Below are 14,623 nucleotides of genomic sequence, written 5' to 3'. Positions count from 1 at the left end.
ATGTTTTTTTTTCTGTTGCTCCTCCATTCAGGGTGGAAGTTCACACCTACATGTGTTTTGGAGTACGTGTTCCGTTTTGTAGAAAACGGTCCATTTCATTTTTAACTGAGGTGGGTTGGGATTTTACAGGATCCAATCAAGACCACCAAAAAAAAGGCAAGTATAAAAACATATATATTTTATTTATAAAGGGATTAAAACGATCAAACAATCAATTGATAAACCGGACAATACGTTTTTACATTATACTGAGTCCCAAGGGCACGTTTGTCTTCTACATGTTTCGCCACATTGGCATCTTCAGGAAGTATTAAAGTGCTACAGTACAGCTATATGAAAAATAATAATCATTTTTTAAAATTTTTATCCAACAAAAAAGGTTTATTGAGAACAACGCATACAGAAACAATGCCAAACAATACATTGCGCATTTTTACACACAGATCTCCAATGTTACCAACATTCATCTAAAAAATAGTCAATGTTGAAAACAATAAAAGGTGCACGCATGCACCATTATGAACTAGAATGCTCATCATCTCAATATTCCCTTGGCCTAAGACATCCTCATCCTGCAATAAAGTAGTTGTATAGTCAAATTTGTAACTTTTACCTACAGGTAAGCCCTATAATAAAAATTACCTGTAGGTAAAAACAAATATCTCCTATACCTGTATGGTTTAGGAGATATTCCCCTTGCAATGAGCCGTTGACTGCAGCGGCGCACGAGCACAGGAGATTCTCTTCGGCTGAAAGCCAGATGCCGGACCTTGCCAGAAAGAGGTCTCCCGCGCGCATGCGTGGGAGTGACGACATTGCGGCTCCGGCCACTCGCAGCGCCAGAGCCGCGATACCCGGAAGACACGCAGAGGGAACATGTCAGCTCCCTCAGTGTGGATAGGGTGAGATGCCGGCGTTCTAAGGTATTTATATGCGGTGCATACTAGCTCATTATGCCTTTTGCCTTGTAGGGGTATTAAAAAAAAAAAAAAAAAAAAGCGTCAGCGGGTATACTACCGCTTTAAGTCTGAGCAACCTATCCATGATTAGATCTACTGGGGCTAGCCCAGGAACCTCCAGCCATGGGGCCCATCATTTTTCATACTTATGCGAGCATCCCCTGTGCCGATATATCACTTTTTCCATCCTCAATGTGTTACCAACAGTAGTAATCCATTCCTTAACTGTGGGAGGGTCTTCTGACTTCCAGTGCACCATTATTCATTTTCGGGCCAGAAATAAGGCCCCGACTATGGCTTCTCTGGAATATAATCATAATTAGAAAACATACATACACAAAATACATAAAAAATGAGTCTATATAACATATCGGATTCACATTACATACCAGAGATCCCAGAAGTTGTACCCAGATGGAGCCTGGACCTGGGGCAAAGGGATTGAACAATCCCAGACCACAACAGAGAACAGGGGGGCACCCCATAATGCCCCGTGTCATTGTACCCGCTCTGCGATTGACCCCCTGTATGGGTATAGGCACAGTGAGGGCCCATCCTTGGACTTTGGGGTGCCCCCTGTGCCGGTGTGGGAATGTTCAACCCCTTCGTCTCAGGTCCAGGTTCCATCTGGGTGCAACTTTTGGGAGCCCTGGTATGTGATGTGAATCCGATATGTTTATATATTATGATTTTGTATGTATTTTGTGTATGGATTTCTTCTAATTATATTTTTTCATATATTTGTACTGTAGCACTTTTTACTAGTTCCTGAAGAAGCCAATGTGGTGAAACACGTAGAAGCCAAAATTGTGCTTGGGACTCAACATAATGTAAAAACGTATTGTCCAGTTTATCAATTGGCTGTTTACGGTTTTTAATCCGTGTATAAATAAAAATTATGTTTTTATACTTACCTTTTTTTTGGTGGACTTGATTGGCACCTGTAGAATCGCATCCCATCTCTGTTAAAACTAGCAATTTTATACGAATGTGGTGCAGTTTCACGATACCTCCAATCATACAGCTAGTATTATAATTACAGTCCATATAACATGATTTCCGATGGGTCACGCTCACAACCAGTGAGTTTTTTTTTTGGAAAGCAAATTTTTTTTGCCCACAGCAGCTTTGCGTTTCTGGTTCCATAGACTTCAATGAAAATGCAGCAAAAACCCACCAAAAATGCTAGCGTTTCTGCTGGTTTCTCCTGTCGGACAACACCTTCCAAAAGAGCATTAGAAACTTATCAAAAACGCACGGTCAAAAAAATGCACCAGGAAAATGCATCCACCGCAACCCGCATAGGTGTGAACCTAGCCTAAGACAGGAAGTGTGTTGCTGGCCGAATCCCCAGGTGATAAAAAGGAAAAAAAAATAGAAAAAGAAAAAAAAAAAAACAACAAAAAATAAATCCAGCCTCCACATTTAGTGCAAGCACCGTCTTTGGAAGCACAAATCGCACTGACTGCGTTTGTGATCCTTTTGGGGGTGGTGTTAACTTTGTATTGACATCAGCAGCGGATCGCACACACAGTGCAATTGCATTGCGGGAAAAGTGAAGGGATCGCTGCGTTTCCCACACTGCACGTGTGAACTTAGGCTTAAGGATTGGTAAGCTGCAATATATTACATGTTTGTTTTTGGGTTTTGATGCAGTCGAGGCTCCATTCACACCTGAGCGTTTTCAGCTCATAAAACGCTTGTAAAAACGCCCAACAAGCAAAATCCCATTCATTTCAATGGCACCTGTTCACATCTAAGCATTTTGTCACCAACGCCTAAAAAATGCCCTAAGCTCAAAAAAAAGAACACAAGCTTCTTTGGGGCAGATTACAGGCGTTTTTTTTTGCCTTTAGCATTGGTGACCTAAAAACGTGCAACTTTGAAAGGCTCAGGTGTGATTGCAGCCTCAAGTCTAGGTTCACAACTATGCGGCTGCGCTTGATGCATTTTTCAGGCATGCTTTTCAGTGCATTTTTAACCACTTCAGCCCGGAAGATTTGGCTGCTCAATGACCGGGCAATTTTTTGCGATTCGGTAACTGGCAATTGCGCGGTCGTGCGATGTTGTACCCAAACAAAATTTACGTCCTTTTTCCCCCCACTTTTGGTGGTATTTGATCAACTCTGCGGTTTTTATTTATAAACAGAAAAAGAGCGACAATTTTGAAAAAAGACACAATATCTCAGGAAAGGGAGGGGACAAGCGTGCGCCCCCCCCCCCCACCCCAAAGCACCTTGCCCCCATGTTAATGAGGACAAGGACCTCTTCCCGACAACCCTAGCCGGTGGTTGTTGGGGGTTTGCAGGCAGGGGGCTTTTTTGGTGAATTATTGTTGTTTTTTTTAACATTCAGCTTTTAGCAGGGAACCCCGCTGACAGCTGGTGAGTCATCGGTTGCTAAGGACACGGCAGCCACCTTCTCGGCCCCCTGCTTAGCAACCAGCTATATACAGTGGTAAAATAAGAACCACAAAATGCAAAACACATAAAAAATGCGGAAATAATTGCCCACATTCCAGTTGTTGCTCTTAATAGGTCTTCATTTTATTGAAAAGCCACAGTGGACACAAACGCAGGTTAAGTCACTTGATGCGTTTCAGCCTAAAAGGCCTTCGTCATAACCACACGAAATGCACCACTTGCGTTTTTGGTGTAGCTCCATTGACGTCTATTAGCCGCAAATCATGGGAAAAAGTCCCCGACCATTTCCAAAAACGCACCGGTCGCAAATGCATAGATGTGAACTAGAATCATAGGAAACCATGTTAAATGGACTGTAATGCGTTTCTGCAAACTGAAAAAAGCACTAAAAACGCATAGGTGTTAACGCAGGGTAAAGCTGAAGTATAGTGATTTTTTTTTTTTTTTGATTGCTATGCAGCACCAGAGATATACAACTTACCTGCAGTGAAGTGTGTGTCCAGCTGGCTGCTGCATAGCATACGATCTTTACCCCAACGTGCTGCTCTTTTCGTGCTCCTGGGGTTAACATCAGCCACTGTGCGTGTGAAAGAGCTGCACCGTTCACCCACATACTCCATTCATACAACTCTATTCTTTCCCAGAATGCAAAGTGTTAAGTGACTGAAAGAGGTGGATCCAGTCATTCATTTGCCTACACTCCATTCACGGAATGCCTTGTATTCTCAGAAACAACAGTACAAGTTCTATGAATGGAGGAGGAGGACAGAAGGGGGCAAACAAGCGCAGCTCTCACCCCCCACAGCACCGTTAGATCAGACCGTTAGACCTGGCGGCAGCGCGGAGAAGATTCTTTACCATGCAGCAGCTAACTGGACTCGACACTACTCAGTTCCCTATTGCTGCATAGCAAAAAATAATATAAAAATGTAAATGTACCTAAACTTCAGCTTTTTCTCCAACCCTCTCTAGGCCAGTTACATTGCAAACAATTTAGCAAATTTTTTAGTTTCTGGGTTACCTGAGAGCGGCCAATTTTCCTTAAAGGAGTTGTAAAGTCTCAAGGCTTTTCACCTTAAAGCACCCAAAAGTGGAACTTCCGCTTTAGGCACTCCTCCTCAACCCCTTTCATGCCACATGTCATTTTTTTGGGGGGAGGGGGTAGGTACCTAGTTTTGACAGGTACCCAGCTCCTACTCTCACCACCTAGGCGACTCCTCCTCTCCCTGCAATCTTCTGGGACAAGTCACAGGTCCCAGAAGATTGCCCAGCCACTGAGAAGGTGCAGCGCGACTCGTGCATGCGCGGTGTGCATGGCATTGCAAGTGTGGGCACCTGGCTGTGACAGTTTGTGGTTTTGAGAGGCGGGGGAGAGGAGCGAGGCTGCGGGAGGACACATCGCTGGAAAGGCAAGTGTCTGCTTATTAAAAGGCAGCAGGTACGCTTTTTGTAGCTGCTGACATTTAATAAATGTAAAAACGAGTGGAACTCCGCTTTAGTGCATTCTATGCATTAAGGTGAAAAACCTTCTGTGCGGCAGCTTCCCCCCCAGAGCCGCCCCCCCCCTTTCTTACCTGAAACCAATTGTTCCAGCACGGACCACAAGCCCAGCGGCTCCAGCCACCGTCTCCGCCCTCATTGGATAGATTGATAGCAGCGGGAGCCATTGGCATGTGGGGGGGGGGGGGGGGGGGCAAGTCCTGCTGTCTGTCATTGGATGCAGCAGTGGGACAAGTGAGCGCAACCGCATGGGTGCCCCCCCCCCCCCCAAATGGGGGTTCTCGGTGGGGGCACCTGATGAAGAGGAGGAGCGCTGACAGGGCACCCGGAAAAAGGATGAATCGGGGCCGCTCTGTGCAAAACCCTTGCACAGAGCAGGTAAGTATAATGTGTTTGTTATATAAAAAAACAAAACAAAACAAACCTTTCTAATCACTTTAAACTCAATATAGAACACCTCCAGGAATCTGGTGCTTTAAGGGGAAGGTTACAGTTTGTAAATCTGTAATTGGTTATCCAGGGGCAAGTTACTTTGGAGAGAGCAGGTACACCACAATGCCACTTACTACCTCTATAACACCTCCCGCCTGGGCTATAGAATTTTTATATGCTTCAGGGAAGAAGGCAGGCATGTAAAAGAGGCACCATAGGATATCTGCAGCAATAGTTTACTTTGAATGCTTTAAAGCAAGGGGTCTCCAAACCTTCTAAACAAAGGGCCAGTCCTTGGAGGGGGGGGGGGGGTTGAAATATGGCTCAGGCTTTATGGTCAGTGGGAGGACTAGTGCCCCATCACTGGTGTCAGTGGGAGGACTAGTGCCCCATCACTAGTGTCAGTGGGAGGACTAGTGCCCCATCACTAGTGTCAGTGGGAGGACTAGTGCCCCATCACTAGTGTCAGTGGGAGGACTAGTGCCCCATCACTGGTGTCAGTGGGAGGACTAGTGCCTCATCACTAGTGTCAGTGGGAGGACTAGTGCCCCATCACTAGTGTCAGTGGGAGGACTAGTGCCCCACCACTAGTGTCAGTGGGAGGACTAGTGCCCCCCCACTAGTGTCAGTGGGAGGACTAGTGCCCCATCACTAGTGTCAGTGGGAGGACTAGTGCCCCATCACTAGTGTCAGTGGGAGGACTAGTGCCCCATCACTAGTGTCTGTGGGAGGACTAGTGCCCCATCACTAGTGTCAGTGGGAGGACTAGTGCCCCATCACTGGTGTCAGTGGGAGGACTAGTGCCCCATCACTGGTGTCAGTGGGAGGACTAGTGCCCCATCACTGGTGTCAGTGGGAGGACTAGTGCCCCATCACTGGTGTCAGTGGAAGGACTAGTGCCCCATCACTGGTGTCAGTGGAAGGACTAGTGCCCCATCACTGGTGTCAGTGGGAGGACTACTGCCTCATCACTGGTGTCAGTGGGAGGACTAGTGCCTCATTACTGGTGTCAGTGGGAGGACTAGTGCCTCATCACTGGTGCCAGTGGGAGGACTAGTGGCCCACAACTGGTGTCAGTGGGAGGACTAGTGGCCCACAACTGGTGTCAGTGGGAGGACTAGTGGCCCACAACTGGTGTCAGTGGGAGGACTAGTGGCCCACAACTGGTGTCAGTGGGAGGACTAGTGGCCCACAACTGGTGTCAGTGGGAGGACTAGTGGCCCACAACTGGTGTCAGTGGGAGGACTAGTGGCCCACAACTGGTGTCAGTGGGAGGACTAATGGCCCACAACTGGTGCCAGTGGGAGGACTAGTGGCCCACAACTGGTGCCAGTGGGAGGACTAGTGGCCCACAACTGGTGCCAGTGGGAGGACTAGTGGCCCATAACTGGTGCCAGTGGGAGGACTAGTGGCCCATAACTGGTGTCAGTGGGAGGACTAGTGGCCCATAGCTGGTGTCAGTGGGAGGACTAGTGGCCCATTACTGGTGTCAGTGGGAGGACTAGTGGCCCATAACTGGTGTCAGTGGTACAATGGCCCATTACTGGTTTCAGTGGGAGAAATAGTGTCCCATCACTGGTGTCAGTGGGAGGAATACTGCCCCAAGGGCCGGGTAAAGGCTGGCAAATGGCCGCATTTGGCCCGTGGGCCACACAGTTTGGAGACCACTGCTTTAAAGGATTTGTTCACCTTTAGTGATGGTTGCCAAACAATCCCTGTGCATTAAAGCATCCTCGGTAGTCGGTACATGAATAAGCTGAATGCATGCTTGTCAAGCTGTTTATTCTATTGCCCTCCCCTCTTTGTCATGCATCTAATACATCCTGGGGTTAGGATAGTTATAGTGCTATGGAACTAGTTGATTATATCTGAAATGTTCTCTGTTTAACCAGCAGTAATACTCATAGTAATCTGTACTTCTGAAATAACACTATCTGACCACTAGATGGCAGAGAATAACAATCTAATAAAACCCCAATAGACTACGGACATTCAGATAGAAGTAAAGTAGCGATTCTTTCATTATGTGGACTAAAAGAAGAAAAAGAGGAGCCACTGGTAATGAATGGTTAGAAAAGAAAGTGGAAAATAGACTAAAAATATATATTACAAAAAATCAGCTTCAATCCTATTGAAAATAACGGATCACGTTTTTTCGATCACAGGTTAGGATTTCATAAATTGTAGCGATCGTTTTTATTCATTGGCCACATCTATCCGTAGTTATTTTTATGTTTTACCTTAGTCTAAACATGGAACAACATTAAGCTTAACCAATGGAAGAAATTCTCATAATTTATGATAACTAAATAGAAATCAGAACAATGAATTAATTTCACCGTTTTTGGATTCCATCAATGCCCCTTAGACCAATAACGTGCACCGGCCCACAGCTGCTAATCCAATACACATTAATGAACTAGATAAGGGGTCCCCGAACTACAGCCCCCCCCCCCCCCCCCACCAGGGCCACATTCACACATTCATCCTGCAGCTGGGGTCAGGGGCGCATCCACAGATTGAGGATTCAGGTGAGCACAGGAGGCCTTTGGTCTCCACTGTTACCCAACATCCATTGAGAGGTTCTGATATAAGGGGAACTCTGATGTATGGGGGTGGGGGGGGGGACCTGATGTTAGAGGGACTCTGACAGGAATGCTGTTGCAAGGGGGGGAACACTCATATATAGGGGAGCTAGGATGGGGGCACTGATGTGTGTGGGGGGAATTCTGATGGAAATCTTGATGTAAAGGGGAACTCTCATGGAAAAAAGGGACCTTGATGGAAGGGGGGACTATGATGCGGACGGAGCCTGATGTAAGGGAGGCTCTAATATAAGGGGACCCTGATGCGGGGGGGGGGGGGCTTGATGGGAACCCAGTTGCAAGGGGGACCTCTGATGTGAATACTGATGTGTGTGTGTGGGGGGACTCTGATGGAAACATTGCTGTAAACGGGGAACTCTGATGGGAACCCAGATGTAAAAGGGGACACTGTTAGGGGAAATGATGGGGAGTGCGATGTAAGGGAAGCTCTGATATAAGGGGACTCTGATGGGGACCCAGATGCAAGGGAGACCTCTGATGTGAAGAGGGACTATGATGGGGACACTGGTGTGTGTGTGTGTGTGTGGGGATCTTGATGTAAACGGGAACTCTGATGTAAAAAGGGACCCTGATGGAAGGGGGGGGGGGGCTATGATGCAGAGCCTCTGATATGAGGGGACTCTGATGTGAAGGGGAACTAACTATGATGGGTACACTGATGTGTGTGTGTGTGTGTGTGTGTGTGTGTGTGTGTGTGTGTGTGTGTGTGTGTGTGTGTGTGTGACTCTGATGGAAATATTAATGTAAAGGGGAACTCTGATGTAAAAAGGGACCCTGATGGAAGGGGGGGCTATGATGCAGAGCCCGATGTAAGAGAGGTTCTGATATGAGGGGACTCTTATGGGGACCATGATGTAGGTGGGGGGGGGGGGACCTTGATGGGAATCCAGTTGCAAGGGGGACCTCTGATGTGAAGGGGGACTAAGATGGGGACACTGATGTGTGTGCGCATGTGTGGGGAACTCTGATAGGAACCCAGATGTAAAATGGGGCACTGATGTTAGGGGAACTGATGGGGAGTCTGATGTAAGGGGAATGACTCTGATGGGGACCCTGATGTGAGGGGGGGAATCTGATGGAAATCCTGATGTGAATGGGAACTCCAAAGGGGACCCTGATGTAAGGGTACACACTGGTGGAAGGGGGACTCTGATCGAGACCCTGATGTAGTGGGGGACTCTGGTGGGAACACTAATGTTAGGGGGGAATCTGATGTAAGGGGGACCCTGACGGGAGCCCTTAGTGGGGGGGGGGGGGACTATGATGGAAATCCTTATGTGAAGGAGTGCTCCGACGGGTACCCTCATGAAAAAGGGGACACTGCTGTTAGGGGGACTCTGATGGGGACCCTGATGTAAGGGGGCACTATGATAGGGACCCTGATGTAAAGTGGGCCTCTGATGGGGACCCTGATGTAAAGTGGGCCTCTGATGGGGACCCTGATGTAAATTGGGCCTCTGATGGGGACCCTGATGTAAAGTGGGCCCCTGATGTTAGATGGGACTATGAAGGGCACATTGATGGGGGTGGGGACGGCTCTGATGGGGACCCTGATGTATAGGGGAACTAATTCATCAATAAAACTGAGTTTTTCGTCCAGTGAATATTTGTGAAACATACAAAGTGGCCCTCGTGCTGAAAGATTTACCCCTGAACTAAAAAAATAAAAAATAAAAAAATCACACAATATCTTCCTGATGGGTTGCTATGCATTATTACACACCTTTGCTCTTGCCATCTTATTTTCTAAAACTCCACTAGAAGTATCTCTTTTTGTAAACCAAGTTATCAAATGATCTACTTTAATGGACTACAACCCAGACTGACTGCATCTGAGAAGTGCATTGTAAGAGCTGGAGGTGATGACCATTAGATTGGCATTTTATATCTACGCTTATAAACAAAATCTAGAACTATAAAATATCTAGTACAATGTGTGTGATATAATAGTGGTACCACTATGACTCTTAGATCTTCCTTACATCTGATGCAAATACATTATGGTGGTATTTCCAAATATCACAAAAGAAAGAGAACATAAAAAAAAAAGAATAAAAAACAAACAACTCAACCGTCCACATGAGATAATGTCTCTATATATACACTGTGGATTCCGGAATAAAACCGAGCACCTCACCAATTCTGTTTGTGTATTTCATCACATACATACAGAAGGCAGACACTTTGTGAATTATAGTACCCAATGACATCAGCTAAATTCTGACTGTTTTTAGCTTCATACAGTAATTTCCTGTGATCCTCGGCTCCATCTAGTGGCGGTATCAAGTACTTCAGCAAAATATCCCACTAAGAAAAAAAAAATACCGCATTATGGCCACTAGATGGAGCTGCCGATCTTAGGAAATATGATCAGAATTCATCAGAGCTGGGTAAATGTTTGTCTTCTCATCCAACATTAAAAAAAAAAATAAAAACAGACCCCTTAGTGTTGCCAGGATTGAGCCATGGCTGGGAAGTCTAGGGGTACCTGTGACTGCAGATGACCCTCCAGGGATATCAGTGTTCGGAGAAGGACAGTGGGGCTTTTGGCAGTCAGCTATTTACAAGCCTGGCTTTGGGGCTGTCATTAGTGCTTGTGGAAGTCTTCATATGCTATTCTATCAGAAGAATGGCCATCTAGCATCTATGGAAAAATCAGCTTATTATTTCACTAGGAACCAGTAAAACCTCCATAGCAAAGTCAATAACCAATTCATGTTTTGCATTGTTTTATACGACCCACAGAACTGCCTTCTCTCCTGTGCAATGTGCTCTCCCTAAAGGCATTAAAAGTGTTACTAAACCCACAACAGTAAAATCTGTGTGTATATGCAGTAAAGCATGCTCGTTATACTCAGTGTGGAACCTAAGGGGTTAATCCTCTGCATTGTGTACAAAGGCTGTTTGATCCTGTCTTCTCTGATCCTCCCCTTCTTCCACTGTCCCCAAACCATCTGCTGATAGAACAGAACCTTGGGGGCACTCTGCACGTGCTCAGTTTGGTGTGTATTGCTAGAGATTTTTTTTCTTGGGAGGGTGCATGCGATCAGCACAGGGCCAATCCGCACTGTCCAGACAGAGGGTCAGGGGTCCTGCATCCTGATAGGACAGCTCAGTGCAGTATGAAAACTCCTACAAAGTTTAACAAGGCACTGATAGAAGCCACAAGACTGCTATATACTGCTGATGAGAAAAGGTATTCAGCAGTTTATATTTACTAAAATGATTGCATTTCCATGCTCTGTGTACTGTGGGAGACCAGAAATAGTGAATGCAGAGTCCTGGGTTTAGTAACACTAACTTTAAAGCATACCTAAACATAAAAGCCAAAATGTAATATATTGCAGATTAACCACGTTGTGGCTTCATCATTTATTTATTTTTTGGCAATTTTTATATCTTTATTTTCACCTGGTGATCTGGCCAGTAAGTGTTATTTTTTTTTTTCTAACTTACTTTAACCGCTTGCCGAATAGCGCATAATGATGTATGTCAGCACAATGGCACGGCTGCTCAAATGGTACGACCCCTTTAAGACGCGGCATTGTGGGTGCGCACGCGGCCGCCGCGTACTTCATGAGCATGCCCGCGGGTCACGTGGCCTCGGGTCCCGCGATCGTGACACGCAGCGACAGAACGGGGAGATGCCCATGTAAACAAGGCATTTCCCTGGTCTGCCTAGCAACATGACATAGATCTGCTCCCTGTCATCGGGAGCAGTGATCGCTGTCATGTTGTAGTGAGCCCATCCCCCCTTACAGTTAGAATCACTCCCTAAAACACACTTAACCCCTTGATCGCCCCCTAGTGTATAACCCCTTCCCTGCCAGTGTCATTTACACAGTAATCAGTGCATTTGTATAGCACTGGTCACTGTATAAATGTCACTGGTCCCAAAATAGTGTCAAAAGTGTCCGATTTGCCCGCCGCAATGTCGCAGTCACGGTAAAAATCACAGACGCATTAGTAGCAGAAAAAAATAATAATACTAAAAATGCCATAAATCTATCCCCTATTTTGTAGATGCTATAAGTTTTGCGCAAACCAATCAATATACACTTATTGCGATTTTTTTTTTTACCAAAAATATGTAGAAGAATACATATCGGCCTAAACTGAGAAACAAATTATTATTTTTTTATATATTTTTTGGGTATATTATAGCAAAAAGTAAAAAATAATGCTTTTTTTTCAAAATTGTCGTTTTTTTTGTTTGTTTATAGTGCAAAAAAATAAAAACCGCAGAGGAGATCAAATACCACCAAAAGAACGCTCTATTTGTGGGGAAAAAAAGGACGTCAATTTTGTTTGAGTGCAACGTCACACGATCGCGCAATTGTCCGTTAAATCGACGCAGTGCCGTATCGCAAAAAGTTCTCTGGTCAGGAAGGGGGGTAAATTCTTCTGGGGCTGAAGTGGTTAATGGACCAAGCTGTCCAGCAAAAAAAAAAAAAAAAAAAAATCGCAGTTAGAAGGTTGAGACAAACCATTTAACACTGGAAGGTGTGCTTACAATGGTCAGCTTTTCTTTATTCATGCAAAACCTTTAACCCAAAAGGAAACAAAAAAAAAAAAACTGCTGCCGGAGTTCGTTAGTCAAGCCCATCAAAATCTGCTAGCGCCCCCCCTCGATTGACAATGCTGCTGCCAAGAGTGTCTCCATTGCTCCTCTATAGATAGAGGAGCCTCACAAAGATCAGATGCAAGTTACTGGCCAGATGTGAAAATAGAGAAAAAAAGAACCAAAAAACAAAAAGTAGAAAACAAATGCAGACATCCCATCGAAGGATTGGGAGCTCCAATATATTACTTTTTTTTTTGGGGGGGGGGGGGGGTTATATATGCTTTAATGATGAATCCAGTATGAAAGTAAACAGAAATAGCTACATGAAGATAAACACTAAGAAGCTGAAGTATCAGATCATTTCATAGAACCTGTAGAAACGGCTTTTGGGGTTACAAAAGGTTTGCATAAAGAAAGCGGTGGAAGAATTTCCACTTGTCAAAAATAAGGATGAAGAGGACCATTTGAGATCGTTGGGATTACCCGTCCTGTGAAGGGAGAAGAACAAAAAAGGGACATTTTTGATACATTTATGATGTGTCCAGCACCCGGACAAGGGGGGGGGGCAGGAGGGGCACTTGCCTTGGGTGCAGTATTGTTTTGTGGAGGGGGGGGGGGGCGGAATCCTGTCATTCGGGTAGCTAGAGAATGGAGCACAGATCAGTGGTCAAGATAGCTACAGGGAGGAGGATTCTGCTCTCTTTCTTTGCCATGAGCACTGGATGGCCCGACTCTGGATGTGCCCACACACAACATGTCACATTCCCACAATAGTCCCTGTTACAATTTATAAAAAGAGCAGGCCTCAGATTTGTTCTCGTTTTTAAAAGGGCAACATTTCAGAACATTGGACCTCAATGAAGCTTGGAAAGTGCAACAGCAAAGTAACTGGAGGCCATTATCTTGGGATATCATGGATACAGTGCGCCCAGGGACATTGCTCCTTAGTGGCAGATAACCCCAAAAGCCCCAACACCTCAACACCCAACATTTCCATGAGAACTGCTGATAAGAATGCACAAGCCACCTTTGGGGGTTAAAGTTGAACTCCAGTCACACAGATAAATACACCATTGAATACTGCCAAGGGACTTGTAAAGTTGCCCATACACTAGTAGGTGACACAGTGGAGTACATTCAATGACTTGATGAATTTTGGCTGAAAGTACTTCTAAATTGAATTTGCTTTTAACATTCAATTTTGGAATAAATAGACTTTCCCAAATGAAAACCTCATTCGCTGTTAGGAATTCATTCGTTCAAGAGAAATGTCCATCCTGTTGTCAACTGTGGTCCAAAAGAAACCTTTGTATTGGTGTATGGCCAGCTTTACTGTGTCCAGCCACTTTTGTGATTCATACACCTGCTGATTGGATGATGAACACCACATACAAGTCATCAATATTTATATACTGTAGGCACGAAAAACAAAAACGTCTCAAATGCCGCAAGTCCTGCAAAGAATGCCCCGAGGTCTAGAGTAGCCTCATGTTGGGCTCCATCCAGGCCATGCTCCAATGTGTTTCACCCTGCCCCAAGGCTTAATCCATGATGGCGAAACTCGTTGGGAGGTGTGACCTGGATGGAGCCCGACCTGAGGCTGCTTCTACTATAGAAGCTGTAATGCCACGTACACATGATCGGAAATTCGGCCAGCAAAAGACAGATGAGAGCTTTTCATCGGAAAATGCGACCGTGTGTGTATGCTCCATCGGACTTTTGCTGGTGGAATTTCGGCCGGCAAAAGATAGAGCATGTTCTCAATTTTTCCGACGGAAAGAGTTTCTATCGGAAATTCCGATCGTCTGTGGCAATTCCAACGCGCAAAATTCAGATGCATGCTCGGAAACAATTCGATGCATGCTTGGAAACAATTATGCCGCGTACACACAATCGGAATTCCGGCCAGAAAAAGACAGATGAGAGCTTTTCATTGGAAAATGCGACCGTGTGTATGCTCCATCGGAATTTAGCTGTCCGAATTTCCGCCAGCCAAAAATTGATAGCATGTTCTCAATTTTCCCGACGGAAAAACTTTCTATCGGTAATTCCGATCGTGTGTATGCAATTCCGACACGCCAAAAATCAGGCATGCTCAGATTAAACTATGAGACAGACGCTATTGGCTACTGGCTATTG

The sequence above is a fragment of the Lithobates pipiens genome, unplaced genomic scaffold (assembly GCF_037356315.1).
Source record: "Lithobates pipiens isolate NorthernLeopardFrog02 unplaced genomic scaffold, aLitPip1_a1.2 Scaffold_7, whole genome shotgun sequence".
NCBI lineage: Eukaryota > Metazoa > Chordata > Amphibia > Anura > Ranidae > Lithobates > Lithobates pipiens.
The sequence above is the reverse complement of the archived record's forward strand: the minus strand, read 5'-3'. Positions refer to the sequence as shown.